We start from the raw sequence: 22,285 nt of genomic DNA, 5'->3' as shown, positions 1-22,285 counted from the left end.
AATTCCTTCTGTTCTAAATTCTCATGTGCTCTTTTTTTAAAAAATTAAACTATTGTAGTTCCCATCATGGCTCAGTGGTTAACAAATCTGATTAGGAACCATGAGGTTGTGGGTTCAATCCCTGGCCTTGCTCAGTGGGTTAAGGATCTGGTGTTGCCGTGAGCTGTGGTGTAGGTCGCAGACTGGGCTCAGATCTGGCATTGCTGTGGCTGTGGTGTAGGCCAGTGGCTACAGCTCTGATTAGACCCCAAGCCTGGTAACCTCCATATTCCACGGGGGAGGCCCTGGAAAAAAACAAAAAGACAAAAAAAAATTAAACTATAGTTGATTGTCTATTTCTTAATTAGACCCTGACAGGTTAACTATCTATGAAGAGGGAACTAGTTAAAGGAGCATAAAGATAATCATAAGAGTTTATATTTATTAAGACATTACTAAGATCCAGACCTTGTGCTAGAGATTTTACATGCATTAACTAATTTAATCCTCCCAATAATTCTAAAAATTATCTCCATTTTTTTCAAGAGGTTGCAAGATTGCCTGAGGTTACACAGTCAATGGCCCAAGTGAGACTTGAACACGTCTGTGTGACAACAAATTCATACTCATCATAGTCATTCATCCCCATAATGTATATTGTACAAACTTCAAAACAATATCTTCAAAAAATAAATGTATAGAAAAGTGCCCATGATAAAATATTCAGTTTTTAAAAGTAAGATAGAAAATTCCACATGTGGGCTGCTAAGAGTTTTTTTTTAATCTAATATATATCTATTTCTCTCATAAATGGTACTAGATACGTCAAACCCAGCCATTTCTATCTGTAATTCTTTGCAGAATTACAGGTCATTTTTATTTCTTTCATACGCACCTATATATGCTCCTGAATTCTTCCCTTTTAAAAAATGGATGTGTCTGATCAGGTTTAGTCAGGCTTAGGTGTGACACTCCCAAGATGTCATCAAAGACCCAGACTCATGCCCCCTTGTGGCTTGATCTGCCTTGGTGTGCCACCCCAGGTCCTCCCCTTTCTCATACCAGCTGCAGGTCAGAGGAAAGGAGCTCCCATCCCTTTGAAGGAGACTTCCTGGTGATGGCATACACTTCTTCTTTCCATTGCATTGACCAGAAGTTCATTCCAGGATTACACCAGGCTAAAAGGGAGCAGTAAATATAGCCATTCAGCTAAGTGCCAATGTGGGTTCTGTTAGTAAAGAATGGATGTGCAGGCAATTGGCATTCTCATGCACAGACCATTATAATCAGTATAAAATAAAAATAAATTATGTTGCATTAACTGTTCATTCCTACTACATAGTTTCTAACTAACCGGGTTTCATTTATATCCAAACAGCACTGTTTAACCTTTCAGCCTTTACAGAGGGTCTAACGTGGGGAAAGGGTTTTTTAAAACAAACTTTTAATTTTGGGAGTTCCCATCGTGGCTCAGTGGTTAACGAATCTGACTAGGAACCATGAGGTTGCAGGTTCGATCCCTGGCCTTGCTCAGTGGGTTAAGGATCCAGCATTGCCGTGAGCTGTGATGTAGGTCACAGACGTGGCTCGGATCCTGCGATGCTGTGGCTCTGGTGTAGGCCGGCGGCTACAGCTCCGATTCAATCCCTAGCCTGGGAACCTCCATATGCCACTTGAGTGGCCCTAGGAAAGGCAAAAAAAAAAAAAAAAAAAAAAACCTTTTCATTTTGGAAAAATTTTAGACTTACAGAAAATTGCAACTATAGTAATGAGAGCTCTTCATTTACCCAGTTTCATTTCCCCCAAATATCATCTTAAATTACCATGGCATGTTTGTCAGAACTAAAAAGGCAACATTGCTACATTATCACGAACTAGACTCCAGATTTTATCAGATTTCACCAGTTCATCCTTTTTCTGTTCCCAGGTCCAATGCAGGATCCCACATTACACTTAGTTATTATTTCTCCTTAGTCTCCTCTGATCTGTAACAGTTTCTCAAGTCTTTCCTTTTTAATTTTTTTTTCTAATGACCTTGGCAGTTTTGAGGAGTACAGGTCAGGTATTTGTAGAATGCCCCTCAGTCTAGGTTTGTCAGATGTTTTCTCACCTCTGAGGATGTTAACCTTCATCATTTGATAAAGGTGGTGTTTGAAAGATTTCTGTACTATAAAGTTATTATTTTTCTTATATGCTACTCTTTGGAAGTGAGTAACAGTCCAGGTCATACTTGGAGTAGGAGATGGGGGTATCTGCATTTATTATTTGGGATTCCTCTGTAAAGAAGTATTGCCTCTTTGTAAAGAACTGTTGTCCCCTCTGTAGGGGAGTAAAATACATTGCTTTTGCTTCAAGTCTATTACCAAGTGATGAGAACATCTTACAGGCTTTGCAGCCAGTTCTGGGATCCCCTGGTATATCCCTAACTTCAAAGAACATACGATCTTGTCAAGGACAAAAAAATATAAGCAAAGAGTCATGGTCCATAGTGAGAGATGCTCTAGGAGGTATACGTGCCATTGACCAGGTGAGGGAGAGTTTATTCTCCATAAAAAAGAAGGTCAGGAAAAGTCTCCAGGAGGAAATGACATAGGAGGTTAAGTACATTTATCTGGTTAAGTAAATTGGAGATCCCATTAATCGTTAGTAAAAAAAAAGAAAGAAAAGAAAAAGCTGGTCAGCAGTCTATGAAACTCCCAGTGTTTGGCTGCTGACTTTGAAGTGGGAATGTTCAGTGGACATTTGGATATTCTGACCTAGGTCCTAGGAAGAGGAAGTTTAAGAGACAGATTTGGAAATTTCCCCTGGGATGGGGAGGGAATCAGTGGGGGTGGGTTGGAGGGGCTCAAGAGGGGTTAAGGTCTTTATAAGACAGCAGGAAGAGAGAAAAGGAAAGAACACAAGGGTCCCTCCTACTTATAAGTTTTCTCAAGACACTCACTCTACCAAGAAACTCAGGCAGGCAAATGCCCGCACCTCCATTACTATGTGAAGCAAGACCACACTTGCTGGAAGGAATGAAGTATATGTGGATAGAAATCAGTTTACACCTAATCTCAAAGCTAGTACACTACAGAAGGATATTTGTGTGTGAGTGTGTGTGTGTGTGTGTGTGTGTTTTGGCTTTTTAGGGCCACAACTGCAGCACGTATGGAAGTTCCCAGGCTAGGGGTCGAATCAGAGCTACAGCCACCAGCCTATGTAGGCCACAGCCACAGCAATGCCAGATCTGAGCCGCGTCTGCAACCTACACACAGAAACACTGGATCCTTAACCCACTGAGCATCCTCATGTCAGATTTGATTCTGCTGAGCCATGATGGGAGCTCCCAGAAGGACTTTTCCCTTAGGCCATGTGATGAATTATACTGAGCATGACTTCTATCTCCCTGAACCCTTGTGGTAAGATCTCTCTGAAGGGTGAAAATCACAGAAAGATGTCTCTTTCATGACTTTAAAGTGTTCAGGGGATTTCCTGTCATGGCTCAACAGAAACCAATCTGACACACATCCATGAGGACACAGGTTCAATCCCTGGCCTTGCTCTGAGGCTTAAGGATCCAGCGTTGCCATGAGCTGTAGCATAGGTCGCATATGTAGCACAGATCTGGCATTGCTGCGGCTGTGGCAGCTACAGTTCAGATTCAACCACTAGCCGGGGAACCTCCGTAACTATGTCTAGATACTTACATCGCAACACAACAATGGGAGGAAAAAGTATGTATACATGTATGTGTAACTTGGTCCCCATGCTATACAGTGGAAAAAATAAATTAAAAAAAAAAAAGCTCCGGTATGTGTTTGTGCTGATTATGTTATATCTGTATAACACAGAAAATTAGTAAAATTAAGAAATAAGTAGTAAAAATTACTCATAATCCTACCCCACAAAAAAATTAACTACAACTAGAAGTTTTAATATATGAACACACACACATATACACACTGCAAACAGATATCATAATATATTTATACTATGGGAAAATTATAAATGATAGATAATGGTATATAAAAATTAAAGTCACCTATGTAATCTCCTGAGGTTTTTTTTAATACCTATCTTTGCATATCTTATTTTTTAACCAAAAAATGGAATCATACTGTATACATTGTATGTACACAGAATCTATAATTCTCCTCTATAAATATTGTCATTAATCATGATGGTTCATTATTACTATCATGAACATTATTATCTTTTGAAACATGTGCTTTTAGGGAGGCATCATTGTCCTCATTGTATAGATAAAGAAATTGAGGATAACAGACATTAAGTAAATTGTGACCCAGAGCAATTTTAACCAAGTCTTGTAGAGTCCAGATCCATGGAGTTCCTGTCAATAAATGCTCGTTTAGAATATTGATTTAAATGAATTGTTCAATTTATTAAAATTACAAATATAAAACCCTGTTTAAATTTATGATATTAAGCACTTTCTTATTTTCCTTATAAATGTAGAAAAGTCTAATAATCATTTCTAAGGAGCTTTTATTAATTTTGTTACTATTTACAACTTTAATTAAATGTTTTAATTATTTAAAATTGAATTTTAAATTTAATTTAGTCAACTTTCACTTTAAGTATTTCAATCTGATTTACAGTGACACCTCTGAAATGTTTAGGAATATTTGTAAATCCAATAAGTTGAATATAAATATGAACCTAAAATGCTTTTAATTTTCCCATACTGTTTATAAATGAGATTTTAACATTAACCAATAAATTTGAACAAATTATTTAATTACACATTGTAAGTTAGAATCGCAAACCTAGCATGCCAAATTCTATTAAACATCACAAACACCTAAAGTACCAATCAGAAACAAATTCATTAAAACATAGGTATTACTACTGCTTGTTTAATTTACTTCTTCATCTTTATAGTGAATTCTAAATAACCTTGAATCAAAACATACTTATCCAGTTTTAGGTTATGTAATGGAGGAGTAGCCTGTATTAGATTAACTCTCTTGCCAATGACAATTGTAAATCCTGGACAAAATATAAAAAAATAACTGTGAAGGCACTTGAGAGCAACCCAAAGTAGGGAGAAATGTGAAGGATATCATCCCTGAAAAAGGATGCCTACTGGGTGAGACCCACATTTAATCACCTTTTCCCGTGGAGGGCATTTCATAGTTCACCACAATGCCTGAGCAAATAGAGCCTAAGCAGAGGGTAGCATTTTTACTAGACTGATGAGACAGAAGTCAGAGTTTTGGAAATGATACAGAAGCACTAGAAATCGGGGGTGGGAGGCACGACCCAGAAAGGAAAAAACCAAAAAGTCAGAAAAGAAGGAGATCCAAAGTTTTCATTTAATAGCCCTTTAATCCTTGACTGATTCCTAAATCAGGACAGAGCAAGAATTCAAGAAACTCAGTAAAACAGAGGCTAAGGAACTGAGCTGAGATTTTAGCAGCTGCCTAGGACTCAGGAGTTTAAGTTCGGCATTCTAGTTGAACCAAATTAGAGGAGTTTAGCATATAGCTAGAGCTTTCCACTAACACTCCTGAAGACCTAACCCTTAGGAATAAAGATTACATCTGAGGGCCAAAGGAAAAGCTGAATATAACTTCCCTAACGAAGGCTAAAACTAGGCCCCAAGAATCAAGCAAGTAATTTAACGGCTGCCACAATAAAATGCAATGCTCTTTAGAGGATGATAACTTAACCCAGACATTCTACAAGATATTATTCACAGTAACTAGTCTACAGTAAAAAATTTATACGTTAGACATGCAAAGAAGCAAAAAAAAAAAAGTGACCTGTAATTAAGAGATCAGTAGAATCACACCCACAATGACTCATACGTTTGAATTAGCTGAAACAAGTACAGTAAACATGATAGAGAATCTATAGGAAAATATCATCAAAGTGGGTGAACAGACAGGGAGTCCCAATAGCAAAATGAGAAAAGTTTTTTAAAGAATCAGGTAGAAATTCCAGAATTCTAGAAATTCTAGATGAATAACATAAATATAATCATGGGAAATTATCAAACTCAAATTAATAGACATGGTACAAAATACTTGCCCTGTAATCTTTAAAAATGCCAAAGCGATGAATATCAAGAACTGTTTTATCATGTTCAGCATATGGATTCTATATATTAGATTAATACTCATAAATGGTCATTCATCAAAACTATTTTCAGATATGTATATATGTGTTTATGATATAGTAGTTTTTTAAAAAAGTAAGATTAAAAACTCAATATATAGGATCCTAAGAGTTTGGTTTCTTTTTTTTTTGTCTTTTTTTTGCCATTTCTTGGGCCACTCCCACGGCATATGGGATGTTCCCAGGCTAGGGGTTGAATCCGAGCTGCAGCAGCCAGCCTACGCCAGAGCCACAGCAACACGGGATCCGAGCCGTGTCTGCGACCTACACCACAGCTCATGGCAACGCGGAATCATTAACCCACTGAGCAAGGCCAGAGATCGAACCCTCAACCTCATGGTTCCCAGTCGGATTCATTAACCACTGCGCCACGACAGGAACTCCCCAGAGTTTTATTTTTTAATCTAATAGCTATGTGTCTATTTAGCGATCTAATAAATATACAGATATAATATTAAAGAATGTCCTTCTTTACACAATATTGTCAGCTAACAAATGTGAAAATAATGATAAAAATTATCATTTTAATACAACTCAAAAAAAATTAATTCAAGCAGACCCATCAACAGATGCCAAAGTCTTTGAATGAAAGGTTGGTGGGAACCAGCTATTCACATAGTTCACGAGTTTCACACCATAGGTGTGATAATTACAAGACAGAAAAATTTATCATTGGAGAAATCGGGTTGTCATCACCTTAACGCAGTGATCAATCTTATCATCCTTCATAGTAAAACAGCAAGACATATATGCTTCCTGGTGTGATGTAATATGAAACAACACGGTATTACTTGTGGATATTCTTGCCAAAAATATTTGAATGGAGCTTGGGCTGATTATTTACATCTAATTTTCATTTAATGAGAAATCTGGGGATGGAAGAACAGGTTAAACTGACATCATGAGGAGTCAACCAAACAAATCCAGAAGGTAAAACATACTGCTGGACAACTGCCCAAGTCTCTTGAAAAAACATCTCATGATGAAAAAAATGGAGTCTCTTGACTGTCCTAGATTTTAGAAAACTTTAAGATATGTTATCATGTTACATTGGTCCGTCATTGGATCTTGGTTTAAATAAGTTAAATTTTAAATACTGTTTTGAGATAATTGGAACATTTTAAATATCGAATGATGAAAATATTAAGTGACATTATGGAATTATTGTTAATTTTATTAGAGATGACAACGGTTGTGATTCTGTAGGAAAATGTCCTCACTCTTCAGAAATTCTTTAATAATATATTGTTGTTCTCAACTATTTGAACCCTCTTTCTGGGTAAGAATTATATATCTTTCCCTCCCCTCATCTTTTGCCCTGTGATTTGCAGGCCTTCCTCTGGAAGGAGTATATTTTCCCACCCAGTGACATCATGCTGGTCTTTCGTCAGTGAAATATAAGCAGAAGTGACAGTTTGCCAGTCTGACAGGAGCTTGAAGTGGCATTGTAAGTTTCTGTATGTTCTCTTATTCTTTTCCTTCTTCCATGAGAATGGCATGACCTATATAGGGACCGTTCCTTTAGTCTGGGTTCCAGGTGAATTAGACTCATTGTCTATCCATAGGTTGCAGTTTGGTCACTGATTAGTAAATCACATGCAATGTGAAAGAAAATAAACTTTATTATATACTGTTGAGGTTTGGGGCTGCTTTTTATAGCAGCATCATTTAGTGGAAGCTTCCACTATGATACAGAAGCATATTGGAGTATTCAGGGATGACATATTTGTAATTATGTAGCAATAGTTCAAAGAAATATGAGATATTAAGAAACCATTAGAAATTTTAGAATTAAAAAAGCAACAACTGAAAAATTTTAAAACTCAATAGATGAGCTCAATAGAAGAGTGTAGATGACAGAGGAGTGAAAGCAGAAGAATAGAAATGATCCAACCTGAGCAACAGAGAGAAAACAGACTAGAAAAAATTAAATATAAACTCAGGAATCTGTAGGACAAAATCAAAATATTTATCGTTGTGTCATCAAGGATCCTAAAGGAGAGAAGAAAGAAGATGGACTTGAAAAAAAAATTGAAAATATGACAAAAATTTCAAATTTTGCAAAATATAAAACCTACAGATTCAAGAAGCAAAACCCAAAATAAGATAAACCTAGAGAAATTCACACCAAGACATATCTTAGACAAACTTCTGAAAACTAAACACAAAGAAAACAACTTAAAAGCAACTATAGAGAAATGGTGCATTTACTATAGAGGAACAATTTGAATGACAGTGTATTTTTCATCAGAAAGAAACTATGGAGGCCAGAAATAAGTGGCACATCTTTTAAAGGCTGAAAGACAAGATCTACCAACCCAGAATTCTATACACAGCAAAAAATATTCTTTAGTAATGAAGAGAAATCAAGATATTCTCAGATGAAAGATGACTTAAAGAATTTCTTTCTGGAGTTCCCGTCTTGGCTCAGTGGTTAACGAATCCAACTAGGAACCATGAGATTGCAGGTTTGATCCCTGGCCTAGCTCAGTGAGTTAAGGATCTGGCGTTGCCGTAAACTGTGGTGTAGGTTGCAGACGTGGTTCGGATCCAGTGTTGCTGTGGCTTGGGCATAGGCTGGCGGCTACAGCTCCAATTAGACCCCTAGCCTGAGAATCTCCATATGCTGTGGGTGCAGCCCTAGAAAAGACCCCCAAAAAAAAAGAATTTCTTTCCATATCTACCCTAAAATAATGTCTAAAGAAAGTTCTTCAATGAAAAGGAAATGATAAAAGAAGCAAACTTGAAACATAAGTCATGAAGAAATAATAACAAAAAAATTAAAATGTAAGTAAGTATAACAGACTATCCTCTTGAGCTTTTAAAATTATGTTTGATGGTTGAAGCAAAAATTATGGTTCTGTGTTGCATAGTTCTCAACATATGTGAGTAAATATTTAAGACAATAATATGGGGAGAATAAAGGGAACTAAATGTTTCTACATGTGACTCAAAATGGTAAAATGTTGATAAACCAATTGTCTGGTTTGTTTGGGCTGCCATAATAAAAATACCAGAGACCATGTGGCTTAAGCAACAGAAATTTATTTTCTGAGAGTTTAGAGGTTGCAGGAACAAGATCAGGCTTCAAGCTGATTTAATTCCTAGTGAAAACTCTCTTCCTGGCATGTAAATAGCCATCACCTTACTGTGTGCTGGCATGACCTCACCTTAGTGCTCACATGGAAAGACAGGGAGCCCTCTCTCTTCCTCTTACAGGGCCACCAGTCCTACTGGATTAGAGTCCCATCTCCATGACCTTATTTAACCAAATTACCTCCTACCGATACTATCTCCAAATATAGTCATATTGGAGGTTAGGGCATGTGAATTTGGGGGGATACAATTCAGTCCACAGTACCAGTGAACTGTGATGTTATGCATGTGTAATATAATACCTTGAGTAAATACTGAAAAGTCTATGGGATACCTTCAAAAACACTATAGATATAAAGAAGACAGATGTCCAAAGGTATATCAAAAGAGGCCCAACATCACTAATAATTAGGAATATAATCAAAACCATAATGAGATATCATTTCACACCTATTATAATAGCTATCATCAAAAAACAATCACACATACCCCTCCGAAACAAAAGATAACAAGTTTTAGTAAGGATGTGGAGAAATTGGAACACTTGTGTAGTGTTGGTAGGTATTTAAAATGATGCAATAACTATAGAAAATAGTATGAAATTTCCTCAAAAAGTTAAAAGTAGGACTACCATATGAAATAGCAATCCCCTTCTGAGTATTTATTCAAAATAATTGAAATCAAGATCTTGAAGAGATATTTGCAGAGGTATTATCTCCAAGATATAATGTTCATTACACCATTATTCACAATAGTCAAGATGTGGAAATAGCCTAAAGTTTCATTAACAGATGAATGGATAAAGAAAGTGTGGTATAAGCATACAATGGACTATCATTCAGCCTTAAAAAAAGAAAGAAATCCCACTACATGTGACAACATAGATCAACCTAGAGGACATTACGTTAAGAGAAATAAACAGTCATAGGACAAATAGTACATGATTCCACTTACATAAGGTATCTAAAATAGTCAAACTCCAAATACCATATGATATCATTTACATGTGAAATCTAAAATATGACAAAAATCAACCTAACAGACACACAGACTTGTGGTCCAAGGGGGAGGAGAAGTGGTGGTGAGGATTGGGAGTTTGGGTTAGAAGATGCAAACTGTTATATATAGAATGGATAAGCAACAGAGTCCCACTGTATAGCACAGGAAACTACAGCCAATATACTGTAATAAACCATAATGGAAAATAATGTGAAAAAGAATTTATAAAAATATTTTGAGCTGAAAAACATAGAATTTTTATTTTCATTTTTTTGTGTATTTTGGAAGTTATTACCACTGAAATACGTTTTCATAAGCTTTCAACTTGCTTTTTTTAAATGATAAAAAATGATAATGCTAGGGTTGACAATACAGAAAATATGGGAGTGAAAAAACAGAAATAAACCAAATATTTAATATTTAAAGATAAACAGAATGATATAGTACTATATGGAAATTATAAATATATAAAACATAAAATTGTCAAACTCATAGAAGCAGAAAGTGGCATGGTGGTTGCCAGAAACTGGGAGGAGAAAGAGATGGGGAATTGTTATTCAACAGATAGAAAGTTTCAGTTAGGCAAGACAAGAAAGTTCTAGATATCTCCTGTACAATATCATGCCTATAAAAATACTGTGTTACGCACTTAAAATTTTAATCATGTTAAATGTTCTTACTACAATATAAACAAACAAAATCATCACCATCAACAATGACAAAGCTAAGAAGGTTGTACTGAGAGGTAAACACTGTTGAAGTCAATGAAGAAATAAATGAATCTAGTACTCTGAAAAAACTCACTATATATAAAATAAACCACAGGGATATAATAAACAGTATAAGGAATATAATCAATAATATTGTAATAACTTTGTATGAAGACAGATGTTTGTGAGACTTATCATGGTGACGGTTTCATAATGAATGCAAATGTCAAATCACTAAGTAGGACATCTGAAACTAACATAAAATTGTTTTATGTTTTAGTTTTGAAAAAATCGTTGTAGAGAGGTCAAATGGAATTCTAAGGTATGTTCAAGGAAAAGTCTGAGAGACAACACTTCAACAGGGTTTCAGGCTACAAAGTCGACATACAAAAATCAAATATACTTTGATATACTAGCAACAAAGATGTGCAAAGCGCAATTTAAAACACAAGACCAGGTGTTCCCTTGTGGCTCAGTGGGCTAAAGATTCAACATTGTCACTGCCACAGCTTGGGTCACTGCTTTGGCACAGGTTTGATCCCTGGGGCCCAGGAACTTTCACATGCCATGAGCACGGCCAAAACAAAACAAAGGACCATTTACAAGTGCTCAAAACCAAGTGAAATACCTACTTAGGAATCTAAGAAAATATGTACAGGATCTATAGGCTGAAAATTATAAGAGTTTCCATGTCTTTCCGTGTTCCCACGACTTCCCTGGCTTTGACACTTTTAAAGATCACAGGACAGGTATTTGGCAGAATGTCAGTTGGGATTAGTCTGATGACCCCTCATAATTAGATTCAGGTTATGCATCTTTGTGATGTGAGGGCAATCTGGCTACAGCATCTGTCACCCCATTGATTGCTAGCATTGATCTGATCTGGCTGGCCAGGCAGGTGTCCCCTTCCTCCCTCGTCACTCCACACGCTTCCTTCCCAAGCTGCACACTGGGTCGAAGAGGACGAAATTCCCTCAGAGAGGAGGACTGATCTTCCTAAGGGCAGAGCTGTGTTCCCCTGCTAGAACCTCTAAACAAGTTCTTAGGTTATGCATCTCTGGCAGGAATATCACAAAAGTGAAGCTGCATTCTTCTCATTGCATTCTTCGGGGATCACAGGGCTTCGATTGTCCTATTACTAATGATGTTGTTCAATTTGATTGTTAGATTAAGCATCTCTCTCTCAGGCTTTTCCACTTAAAAAATTTTTTTTAATTACATACAATAAAATTTGCTCTTTTTGCTGCACAGTTCTACGAGCTTGGACAAACATATAGAATCATGTAACCACTACCATAGGCGAGATGCAGAACAGTTTCATCACATCATAAAATATTACTCCAGTGATTCTCTAGTGAAGCCTTCCCTCTACCCCTAACTCCTGGCAACCACTGATCTATTCTCCATATTTGCAGTTTTGCCTTTTTTATCATGCCGTGTAAATGTAATCATACACTATACAGCTAAAATTACTCTACTGTCCTTTGCAATTAATAAATACTTTATGGGGAAATAATTTTAAACAATGTAAAATCCTAATCCTCATCAAACTTTCCATTTATTTATTTACCTCTTTATATCAGTATGGATTCCATCACTATTATTATGAATTTTGATGCTCAAATTGTCCCTGACTTGAGTAGTGGGAATCCCTTCAAATTGCTATCAGTTTCTTTTTGATATAGCTGCATCATTTTAGGGTACTTCCTGCCTTTCCATCAGAAGTTATCTCAGGTTTACTTGTGCTCATTGCTATTGGGATGTCCCTTCTCCTAGGTTCTTTCAGTAGACAGAGCAAGAGAATACATATGTGTGCACAAACACACATGCATGTGTGCACACATACACACTTATTTTGAGCTCTATCTACATATATAGAAAACTAGAAGCTCACCCCATACCTTGAATTCCAATCCAACCTCACAGTATTCCTCCAAGTCATGCTTGTAATCCCTTTCACTAACAGAGAGAAATGTGGCTCCATTCATCTGTAGTATATTTAGTTATTTGATATATAACCAATTTTGCATCACTGTCACCAACCTCTCTCTTGTGCAAAATTTTCCATTCAGGTTTTGACTTTTCCCCTTAGACCAGCCCACTGCATGAACACTCTCCTCTCCCTGCTTGGGCATCAACACCCATTTTTAGGAAGGCATTCTACAGGAAAGCCCTCTTTTCCCTGCTCTGGCTTGAAACCCCGCTTTGCACCTCCCCAACCCCCCACGTGGATGCCTTCCCCGCCTTGCTCAGGACTTAACACTCAAGACAGCTCTTTCCCCTCTCTGTGAGTATACCCTCCTCATCTTGGCTTGGGCTCTGAGTTCCCAGAGGCTATCCCCACTTGTGAATGCACTTCCTATGCCAGCCTACCCCTCCCCTGCACTATGGACACCCTCCTCACTCTGTGCTGGTAGCTCTGCTAGGCAATACCCTCTGAGTGATGTTCTGGTTCCTTCACTGTGCCTTAGGCCACCTTCTGGCACAGATGCCCTCCTCATCCTGGTAGACAGAGAGATTAAGGCAGATCACCTTGGTCAAATTAGAGCTAGTCTATGTCCAGTTTGCCTTTACCCCTGGAGCAATGACTGTTCATGAGTCTCAGTCAGTGAACTTTAAACTCCAATGTGTCTTCTCACAAATGTGAGACAGCCAAAATCTGAGCTTTAGCCCTTTAGCCCCTTAGCAACTTTCTGTTCATTATCTTGGAATCTCAGGAGCTCAACATAGGTGTCAACAGATATCAAGATGGAATTATAAATAGAATTTTAGGCTCATTTCTTCGTATTTCTCTCCGTTCTGGGATCTCGACCCCTCAATTCCCACCTACCTAGGTAGTAGCTCTGAATTCCAATGTTGTCCCCCTACCCTCAGTAAACTTGCTGCAGGTGCTACGCTGCTACTTTATATTCAATTTCTATGGCCAGAACCAACCTGAGGGGGAAAGGTACTAAGAACACAGAACACAATCAATGCTCTCTCTCTGCTTTAGGAATTTGCCCTTCAAGTCCTAGCTGTATTGCTTACTCTCAACACCTTCAAAAAAAAAAAAAAAAGCTTTTTTTACAGTCAAAAAAGAAAAAGAAATAAAAGGTATTCAAATTGGAAGGGAAGAGCTAAAAGTGTCACTATTTGCAGATTACGTATTACTCTGTATTGAGAACCCCAGTCTCACATAGAAACTATTAGAATTAATAAATGAATTCCTCAAGGTAGCAGATTACCAGGTTAATATGCAGAAATCTGTTGTATTTCTTTCTACTAATAATGAAATATCATAAAGAGGAGTTCCCATAGTGGTGCAGCGGATACGAATCTGACTAGGGACCATGAGGCTATGGGTTTGATCCCTGGCTTCACTCAGTGGGTTAAGGATCCAGCATTGTTGTGAGCTGTGGTGTAGGTGGCAGATGCGGCTCAGATCCTGTGTTGCTGTTGCTGGCATAGGCTGGCAGCTGTAGCTCCAATTCAACACCTAGCCTATGAACCTCCAAAAGCTATGGGTGAAGCCTTAAAAAAACAAGCAAAAAAAAAAAAAAGAAAGAAAGAAATATCAGAAAGAAAAAAATTTTTAAATCCTATTTAAAATTGCATCAAAAAATATAAACTACCTAGAAATTTAACCAAGGAGGTTAAAAAAACTATACACTGAATATAAAACAGTCTTAAAGGAAACTGAAAATGATTCAAAGAAATAAAAAGATATCCCATGCTCTTGGATTGGAGGAATTAATATTGTTTAAATGGCCATACTACCAAGGTAATCTACAGATTTTTATTTTTTTTCTTTTTTGGCCACCCACAGCACACGGAATTCCCAGGCCAGGATTAGATCCGAGCCACAGTCATGACTTAAGCTGCAGCTGTGGCACCACCAAATCTTCAGCCCACTGTTTTGGGTCAGAGATCAAAGTAGCATCCCAGCACTCCCAAGATATCACCAATCCTGTTGCACCACAGTGGGAACTCCAATAATCTGTGGATTTAATGTGATCTTTCATAAAATACTCATGACATTTTTGCAGAACTAGAACATATAATACTATCATTTTCTTGAACCACCAAAGACTCAGAATTACCAAAGCAGTCCTGAGGAAAAAGAACAAAGCTGGAGGCATAACTCTTCTAGACTTCAGACAATACTGCAAAGCTACACTAAACAAAACAATATGGTACTGGCACAAAAACAGACATATAGATCAGTGTAACAGAACAGAGAGCCCAGAAATAAACCCAGACACCTATGGTCAATTAATCTTGGACAGCTTGATGTAAATCAATGAAATTAGAATATTCTCTAACTCTATATACAAAAATAATTTTAAAATGGTTTAAAGACCAAAATATAAGCCATAACACCATTAAATGCCTAGAAGAGAACTAGGCAAAATATTCTTGAACATAAATCATAGCAATACTTTCTTAGATCATTCCCAAGGAAAAAGAAATAAAAAGCAAAAATAAATGGGACTTAATCAAACTTGAAAGCTTTTGCATAGCAAAGGAAACTATCAAGGAAATGAGAACACAACCTGTGACTGAGAGAAAAAAATTGCAAGCAATGCAACCAATAAGGAGTTAATATCCAAAATATACAAATAGCTCACACAACTCAATATCAAAAAAAAATAACCCAATCAAAAACTGGACAGAATACTTAAATAGACATTTCTCCAAAGAAGACATGCAAATGGCTAACAGGCACATGAAAAAGTGCTCAACATTGCTAACTATTAAAGAAATGCAAATCCAAACTACAATGAGGTACCACCTCACACTGGTCAGGATGGCCATTATCAAAAAGTCTACATATAGCAAATGCTGGAGAGGTTGTGGAGAAGAGGGTACCCTCCTACACTGTTGGTGGGAATGTAAATTGTTACAGCCCCTATGGAGAACAGTATGGTAGCAGAGCTACCATATGATCCAACAAGCCAACTCCTGGACATATATCCAGACAAAACTATTAATTTGGAAAGATTCATGGGCCCCTATGTTCCTGGCGGCACTATTCACAATAGCCAAGACATGGAAACAACATGTCAATCAATAGATGAATGGATACAGAAGATGTGGTGTACACACACACACACACACACACACACACACACACGAATACTACTCAGCCATAAAAAAGAAGGAAATATTGCCATTTGCAGCAATATGGATAATCCTAGGGATAATCACACTAAGTGAATTAAGTCAGACAAAGACAAATACTATATATCACTTATATTTGGAATCTATAAAAATAATACATATGAATCTTATATAAAAGACAAAAACAGACTCACAGACATCGAAATCAAACTTATGGTTACCAAAGGGGAAAGGGAGGGCTGAATAAATTAGGAATATGGGATTAATAGATACAAGCTACTATATATAAAATAGATAAGCAACAAGGGTTTACTATATAGCACAGGGAACTATATTCAATATCTAGTAATAACCTAAAATGGAAAATAATCTGAAAATAAATATACAACTGAATCAATTTGCTGTGTACCTGAAACTAGCATAATATTGTAAGAGAATAACTCTGATAGCAACTCCTCTGCCACAGCTAGAAACAGATGTCTACATGTGATTTTTTGGTTTCGATTTTGGTTTTGTTAAATCTTCCTTTGAGTTGGTTAAGTCAATAGGTTCACTGTCTGATTGGGGAGGAGAACTGGATTGGCGTGTTTGTAGATAACCATCCTTCTAGAGTAATTGCCTACTTAGGTGTATTCTGCTTCTCTCTAGAAAGAGCTAACATGAAACCAGCCATCCTATAAGATCAGGGTTTTGTACCCTAAAGGGCTAGTGGGTAGAAACTCTTTCTCTTCATAGCACATGGCTTCCTTTTATCAAGTCTATATGATAAAATACAGAAATTCCAAACTAAGTTTACAAAAATTAGAGCATGTTTTAAATGTTTATATATAACAAATGTGATCTTTATGAAAATGAAAAGCATGCAAGTCTTTACATTTTATTTACTAGCTACTTATAGGAATATTATAGGACACGAGTACTGGTGTCCACAAAAGAGCCACAAATTTAAAGTTGTAAGAAAAACAACTTTTTTTTTTTTCTCTATTCTTATCAGTGAACTTTGTAAAGAGAGACATGCAGTCATTGGGATATATCATCCACATTTTAAAATATGAATGTCAAGAGTTCCCTGGTGGCTCAGCAGGTTAAGGATCCAGCATTGTCATTGCTATGGCTTGGGTTGCTGTTGTGGCACAGGTTTGATCCCTAGCCGGGGAACATCCACATGCTGTGGGTGTGGTAAAAAATAAATAAATATGAATGCTATTTCATGAATTGTGGGTCCCTGGCCATCTGGCCATGGAAGAACTTGGCGAAGAAGTGGAGGTTAAAGGGAAAGCCCTGACTGTGGGCTTTCGCTTTGGCATAAACTCTGAAAGAAAAGGATTAAGGTATGAAAAATGTGCCAGTTTTACAAGTGTTTTAGTAGTGGTCTTCACACTGGAGTGCATGAAGTTGATTTAGTTAGTTGCTGTGTCTCATTAGGAGCCATCCCAACTGTTTCAGGACAGTGTGGTCTAGTGGGGAAGGGCATGGACTCTGGGTAGGACTGTGGTCTAAATCCCGGCTCCACCCACCATCCACCCACTAACAGTGACCTCAGGGGTGGTCCAACCTAGATGGACATGTTTCCCCCAAAGTAAAGAGGTAATTATCCCTCTTACAGAGTTGCGACAATTCAGGGAAGCAATAGTACACGAAAGCAAATAGTGGTTGCTTTTTTTAGTGACTATTTCCAAAGACGGTTTAAGATTTTATTAATGATTGCTAGGACCATGTGAACACGATGTCTCATAATGTCTCCAAAAGGTGCTAGGGAGAGGACAAAGAGGCAGCAATCTGCAGGAATCAGTGACCTGGCCCTGCAGGCTTACCAACAAGGTAAAATACACGTGGGGACAATGATAGGACTGTGAATGGCACGGAGGACAGAGGACCCAGCGTGGGCAGAAGGAGAGGAAGCAGATGGCTGACAATCTGGACAACAGAGCTTCCTTGAAGGAAATGAAATTTACACCAAGCAGGGAAAGGCAAATAGAACTTAACTAGCCAGACAGCAGGAGGGGGAATGTCTTAGCTGTGGAAAATGACGTGACAGAAAGTGCAACATCGGGGTGAGCCAGGGTTACTGAGGGAAGGTGGATGGCATTCGAGGTAGAAAGACAGGGTTAGGCCAAATAATAGAAACCTTCCACCCAGGATAGCTGGATCACAATGAGGTGGCCAGAGCTGCCCCTACAGGAGGGTTCATGGGGGCAGGAAGGGGAAAAGGAGGACAGACCTGGTTGGTGGTGCCTGTGAGGCAGGGTTGGGACTCTTTCCATAGGAGAGAAAACAGAGAAGTCTTCTCCACCTGCCCAGGTGCGCGTGGAAAAGAACTTGGCTTAAGGTCTGGGCAGTGGTAACGTAAAAAGAAAAATGTTAGCTGGTTTGAGGGGAGAATCAGCAGGATTTGGAACATTTATGTCCCTTGTATTCAGACCCTCAGGGAAAACCGTATGATAAGCTAGTTCTGTTTGATGATATTGAATGTATATGGAAAAAAGTGGGGGTTCTTGCCCTCCTCCACCACCACCGTTATTGCCACACTTCTACCCCAAATGCACAAATATCAGTCACTCAGTGGGTAAACAGAATTTTTCCGCCTACCAGAGCAAATCAGGGGTACATATTATGGAAGTTCACTTTTGAAAATTTGTATTTGATATTGCTCATCTGTAGCACCAATTCTATTTAGACTTGGTGTTTCAGTATTTATATTCTTGACCTGCACTGTTCACTCCAACAAATAAGCCACTATTGGGTATATGAAATGCAGCCAGTCCAAACTGAAGTGTGCTGCTATAAGTGTAAGCTATACACCAATTTCAGAGATAATATAAAAGAATTACAGTATCTCTTGAATAACTTTATATTGATTCTTCATTGAAATAATGTTTTGTATATATTGGATTAAATAAAATACATCAATAAAATTAATTTTACCTATTTATTTTTTACCTTTTTTTAACACTACTATTTTAAAATGTAGGAGTTCCTGTCATGGATCTGTAGTTAACAAATCTGACTAGTATCTATGAGGACATGGGTTTGATCCCTGGTCTTGCTCAGTGGGTTAAGGATCCAGTGTTGCTGTGAGCTGTGGTGTAAGTTAAAGACACGGCTCCAATCCCGAGCTGCTGTGGCTGTGGTGTAGGCGGCGGCTGCAGCTCTGATTGGACCCCTAGCCTGGGTACCTCCATATGCCGCGGGTGGCCCTAAAAAGACAAAAGACAAAAAAAATGTAAAGTTACATATGGGTTCATGGTGGATCATTGTGGATCACATTTCTGTTGGACAGTGCTATTTTAAAGCTTCGTTTGTCTAGAAATATTATGTTATGGAGTGTCCCATATTGCAGTTAATGATATTAACATATGGAAGGGTTTTACAAGCCCAAAGACATGAAATTTTTTTTCTATATAATTCTGTTTTCTTCTAGGCTGAATCCATGATTTAGGGATAAATCATACAAATATCTGGAAGCACATGCTATCTTATCTGCTTTCAGCCACAGCCATTTATGCGATTACGATTTCTTTTCCCATAGAGGAGGGAATACAAAAGAGATTTACAACAAAAATTTACATTCATTAAAAATGTTTAACAATAAATATTTTAGATTATCATTAAAGCATGATAAATAATTATTTTTAACTATAAAGTGCCTGCATCATTTTGGCATCAATTTACAAAATCTATATGCAATCAATGGTACGCCCTTAACTAAACAGGTATGGTGTTCTGTTGTTGTTATTCTTTAATTAGGTCTCTCATACATCTTTTAATCTATAGCAGTCCCCTTGCTGCTGCTGCTTATCTTCTTTTTCTTCAGGGCATTAACTTTTTGAAGATTTCAGGTCAGTTGCCTTGTGAAATATCCCACATGGTGTTCTTTCACCTGAATTCCTAGAAAATGGAGATCATGTCTAGAGAAGCTTGATTATGTTCAGGCCATGCCTCTTAGTAAGAATACCTAATCCAATCATCTGTCATAGACATTTAGGTTGTTTCCATGTCTTGGCTATTGTGAATAGTGCTGCAATGAACATGTGGGTGCATGTGTCTTTTTCAAGGAATGTTTTGTCCGGGTATACGCCCAAGAGTGGGATTGCTGGGTCATATGGTAGTTCTATGTATAGTTTTCTAAGTACCTCCATACTGTTCTCCATAGTGGTTATATCAACTTACACTTGGAGAATAGGTTTGTGGTTGCCAAAGGGAGGGGGGGGAGGGAGAGGGATGGATTGGGAACTTGGGCTTAATAGATGCAGACTATTGCCTTTGGAATGGATAAGTAATGAGATCCTGCTGGGTAGCACTGGGAACTATATCTAGTCACTTATGATGGAGCATGATAATGTGAGAAAAAAAATCTATGCATGTATGTGTAACTGGGTCACCATGCCGTACAGTAGAAAATTGACAGAACACTGTAAACCAGCTATAATGAAAAAAAGTTATATTAAAAAAAGAACACTTAAGAGTTGATGTTGTGTACTTAATATTGCATCATATTAGGAAGCACAGATATCAAGGCTTTCCACAATTTATCATGTTGAATTTGATCACTTGTTTAAAGTTGTGATTGCCAAATTTCTCTATTGCAAAGGTCTATGTTTCCATTCGCAATTAATAAGCAATCTGGGGATGATACCATGTAGATATTTGGTTTTCTAATAATTGTTCACTAAATGGCTGCATCATCAATTGCTAATCCTTATTTGAAATAAAGGAGTTGCAAAATTCTATCATTCCTTGTACTCTTCACTTTCTCTCTTTCTCTTTTTATTATGAATTCATAGATTGTTACTTATGTTATGTAATATTATAATCAATTACCATCACTATTCATTTTGATGCTCAAGTTGTCCCAAATCTGGCCGGTGTCCTTTAGATATGCTCCATCATTATTTGAGCACATCCTTGCTTTTTGGCCCAGTGAACTGTCCCAGGCTCACCATGTACTTTCTCTGCCACAAACTGGGGTACCTTTAGTGAGGAAAGATATGTAGAAGCTACAATCTGGACATTAGGCGTGCTCAATGCTTCTAGAGCCTCTTTAAAAAAAATAGTGAATATTTTATTTTTAGTGTGTATTTTTATTTTTTGCAAGAAACATGTATTACCTAGTGTTTTCTGTCTGACATACTGAAGTATAATTTACAGACAGTAAAATTTACCCTTTGCAGTTCTTTTTTTTTGGTGAGGATTTTTTATTTTTTAAAGTTTTATTGAAATATAGTTGATTTACAGTGCTGCGTTAATTTCTAATGTACAACAAAGTGATTCAGTTATACACACACACATATCCATTTTTTTCACATTCTTTTCCTATGAAGGTTATCACACAATGTTGACTAAAGTTCCCTAGACCATTTATTCCAAATGCAATAGTGTGCATATGTCAGACCCAAACCTCCAATCCATCCTCCCCCAAACATGATCCCTTTGGTAACCATAAGTTTGTTTTTGAAGTCTGTAACTCTGTTTCTGTTTTGTAAATAAGTTCATTTCTATTAATTGTTTTTAGGTTCTACATGTAAGTGATATCGTATGTTTGTCTTTCTCTGACTTGCCTCACTTAGTATGATAATCTCTAAATCCATGCATGTTGCTGCAAATGGCATTATTTCATTCAGTGGGTTAAAGGATCCAGCAATACTGCTGCTGTGGTATAGTTTGTAGCTGTGGCTCAGATTTAATCCCTGGCCTGGGAACTTCCACAAGTCATGAATGAGGCCATAAAATTGAGAGAAAGAAAGAGAGCAAGGGAGGAAGGAAGGAAGCGGGGAACGAAGGAAGGAAGGAAAGGGGGAAGGGAGGCTGGGAGGAATTGGGGAAGAAAATTCTAATATATGCCCCAGTATGGATGAAACTGGAGGCCATTATGCTCAATGAAATAAGGCACTCAAAAGAAGATAAATACAGTATGAATTCACTTATATGAGGTACCTAAAGAAGTCAAATTCGAAGAAACAGAAAGGAGAATGGTGGTTGCCAAGGGCTGGGGATGTGAGGGAATGGGAAGTTATTATTTAATAAGGTATGGAGTTTTAGTTTTATCAGATGAAAAGTGTTTTGGAGATGGGTGGTAATGGTGGTTGCACAATTTAAATGTAATTAATACCACCAAACTGCACACTTATAAATTGTTGAACTAAAATGCTGGAGAGGGTGTGGAGAAAAGGAAACCCTCCTACACTATTGGTGGAAAGGTATGTTAGTGTAGAGAATAGTATGGAAGTTCCTCAAAATTATGGAGAATAGTATGGAGGTTCCTTAAAAGACTAAAAAAC

Source organism: Sus scrofa, chromosome 1 (assembly GCF_000003025.6).
Source record: "Sus scrofa isolate TJ Tabasco breed Duroc chromosome 1, Sscrofa11.1, whole genome shotgun sequence".
Lineage (NCBI taxonomy): Eukaryota > Metazoa > Chordata > Mammalia > Artiodactyla > Suidae > Sus > Sus scrofa.
This window is presented reverse-complemented; position numbering follows the sequence as displayed.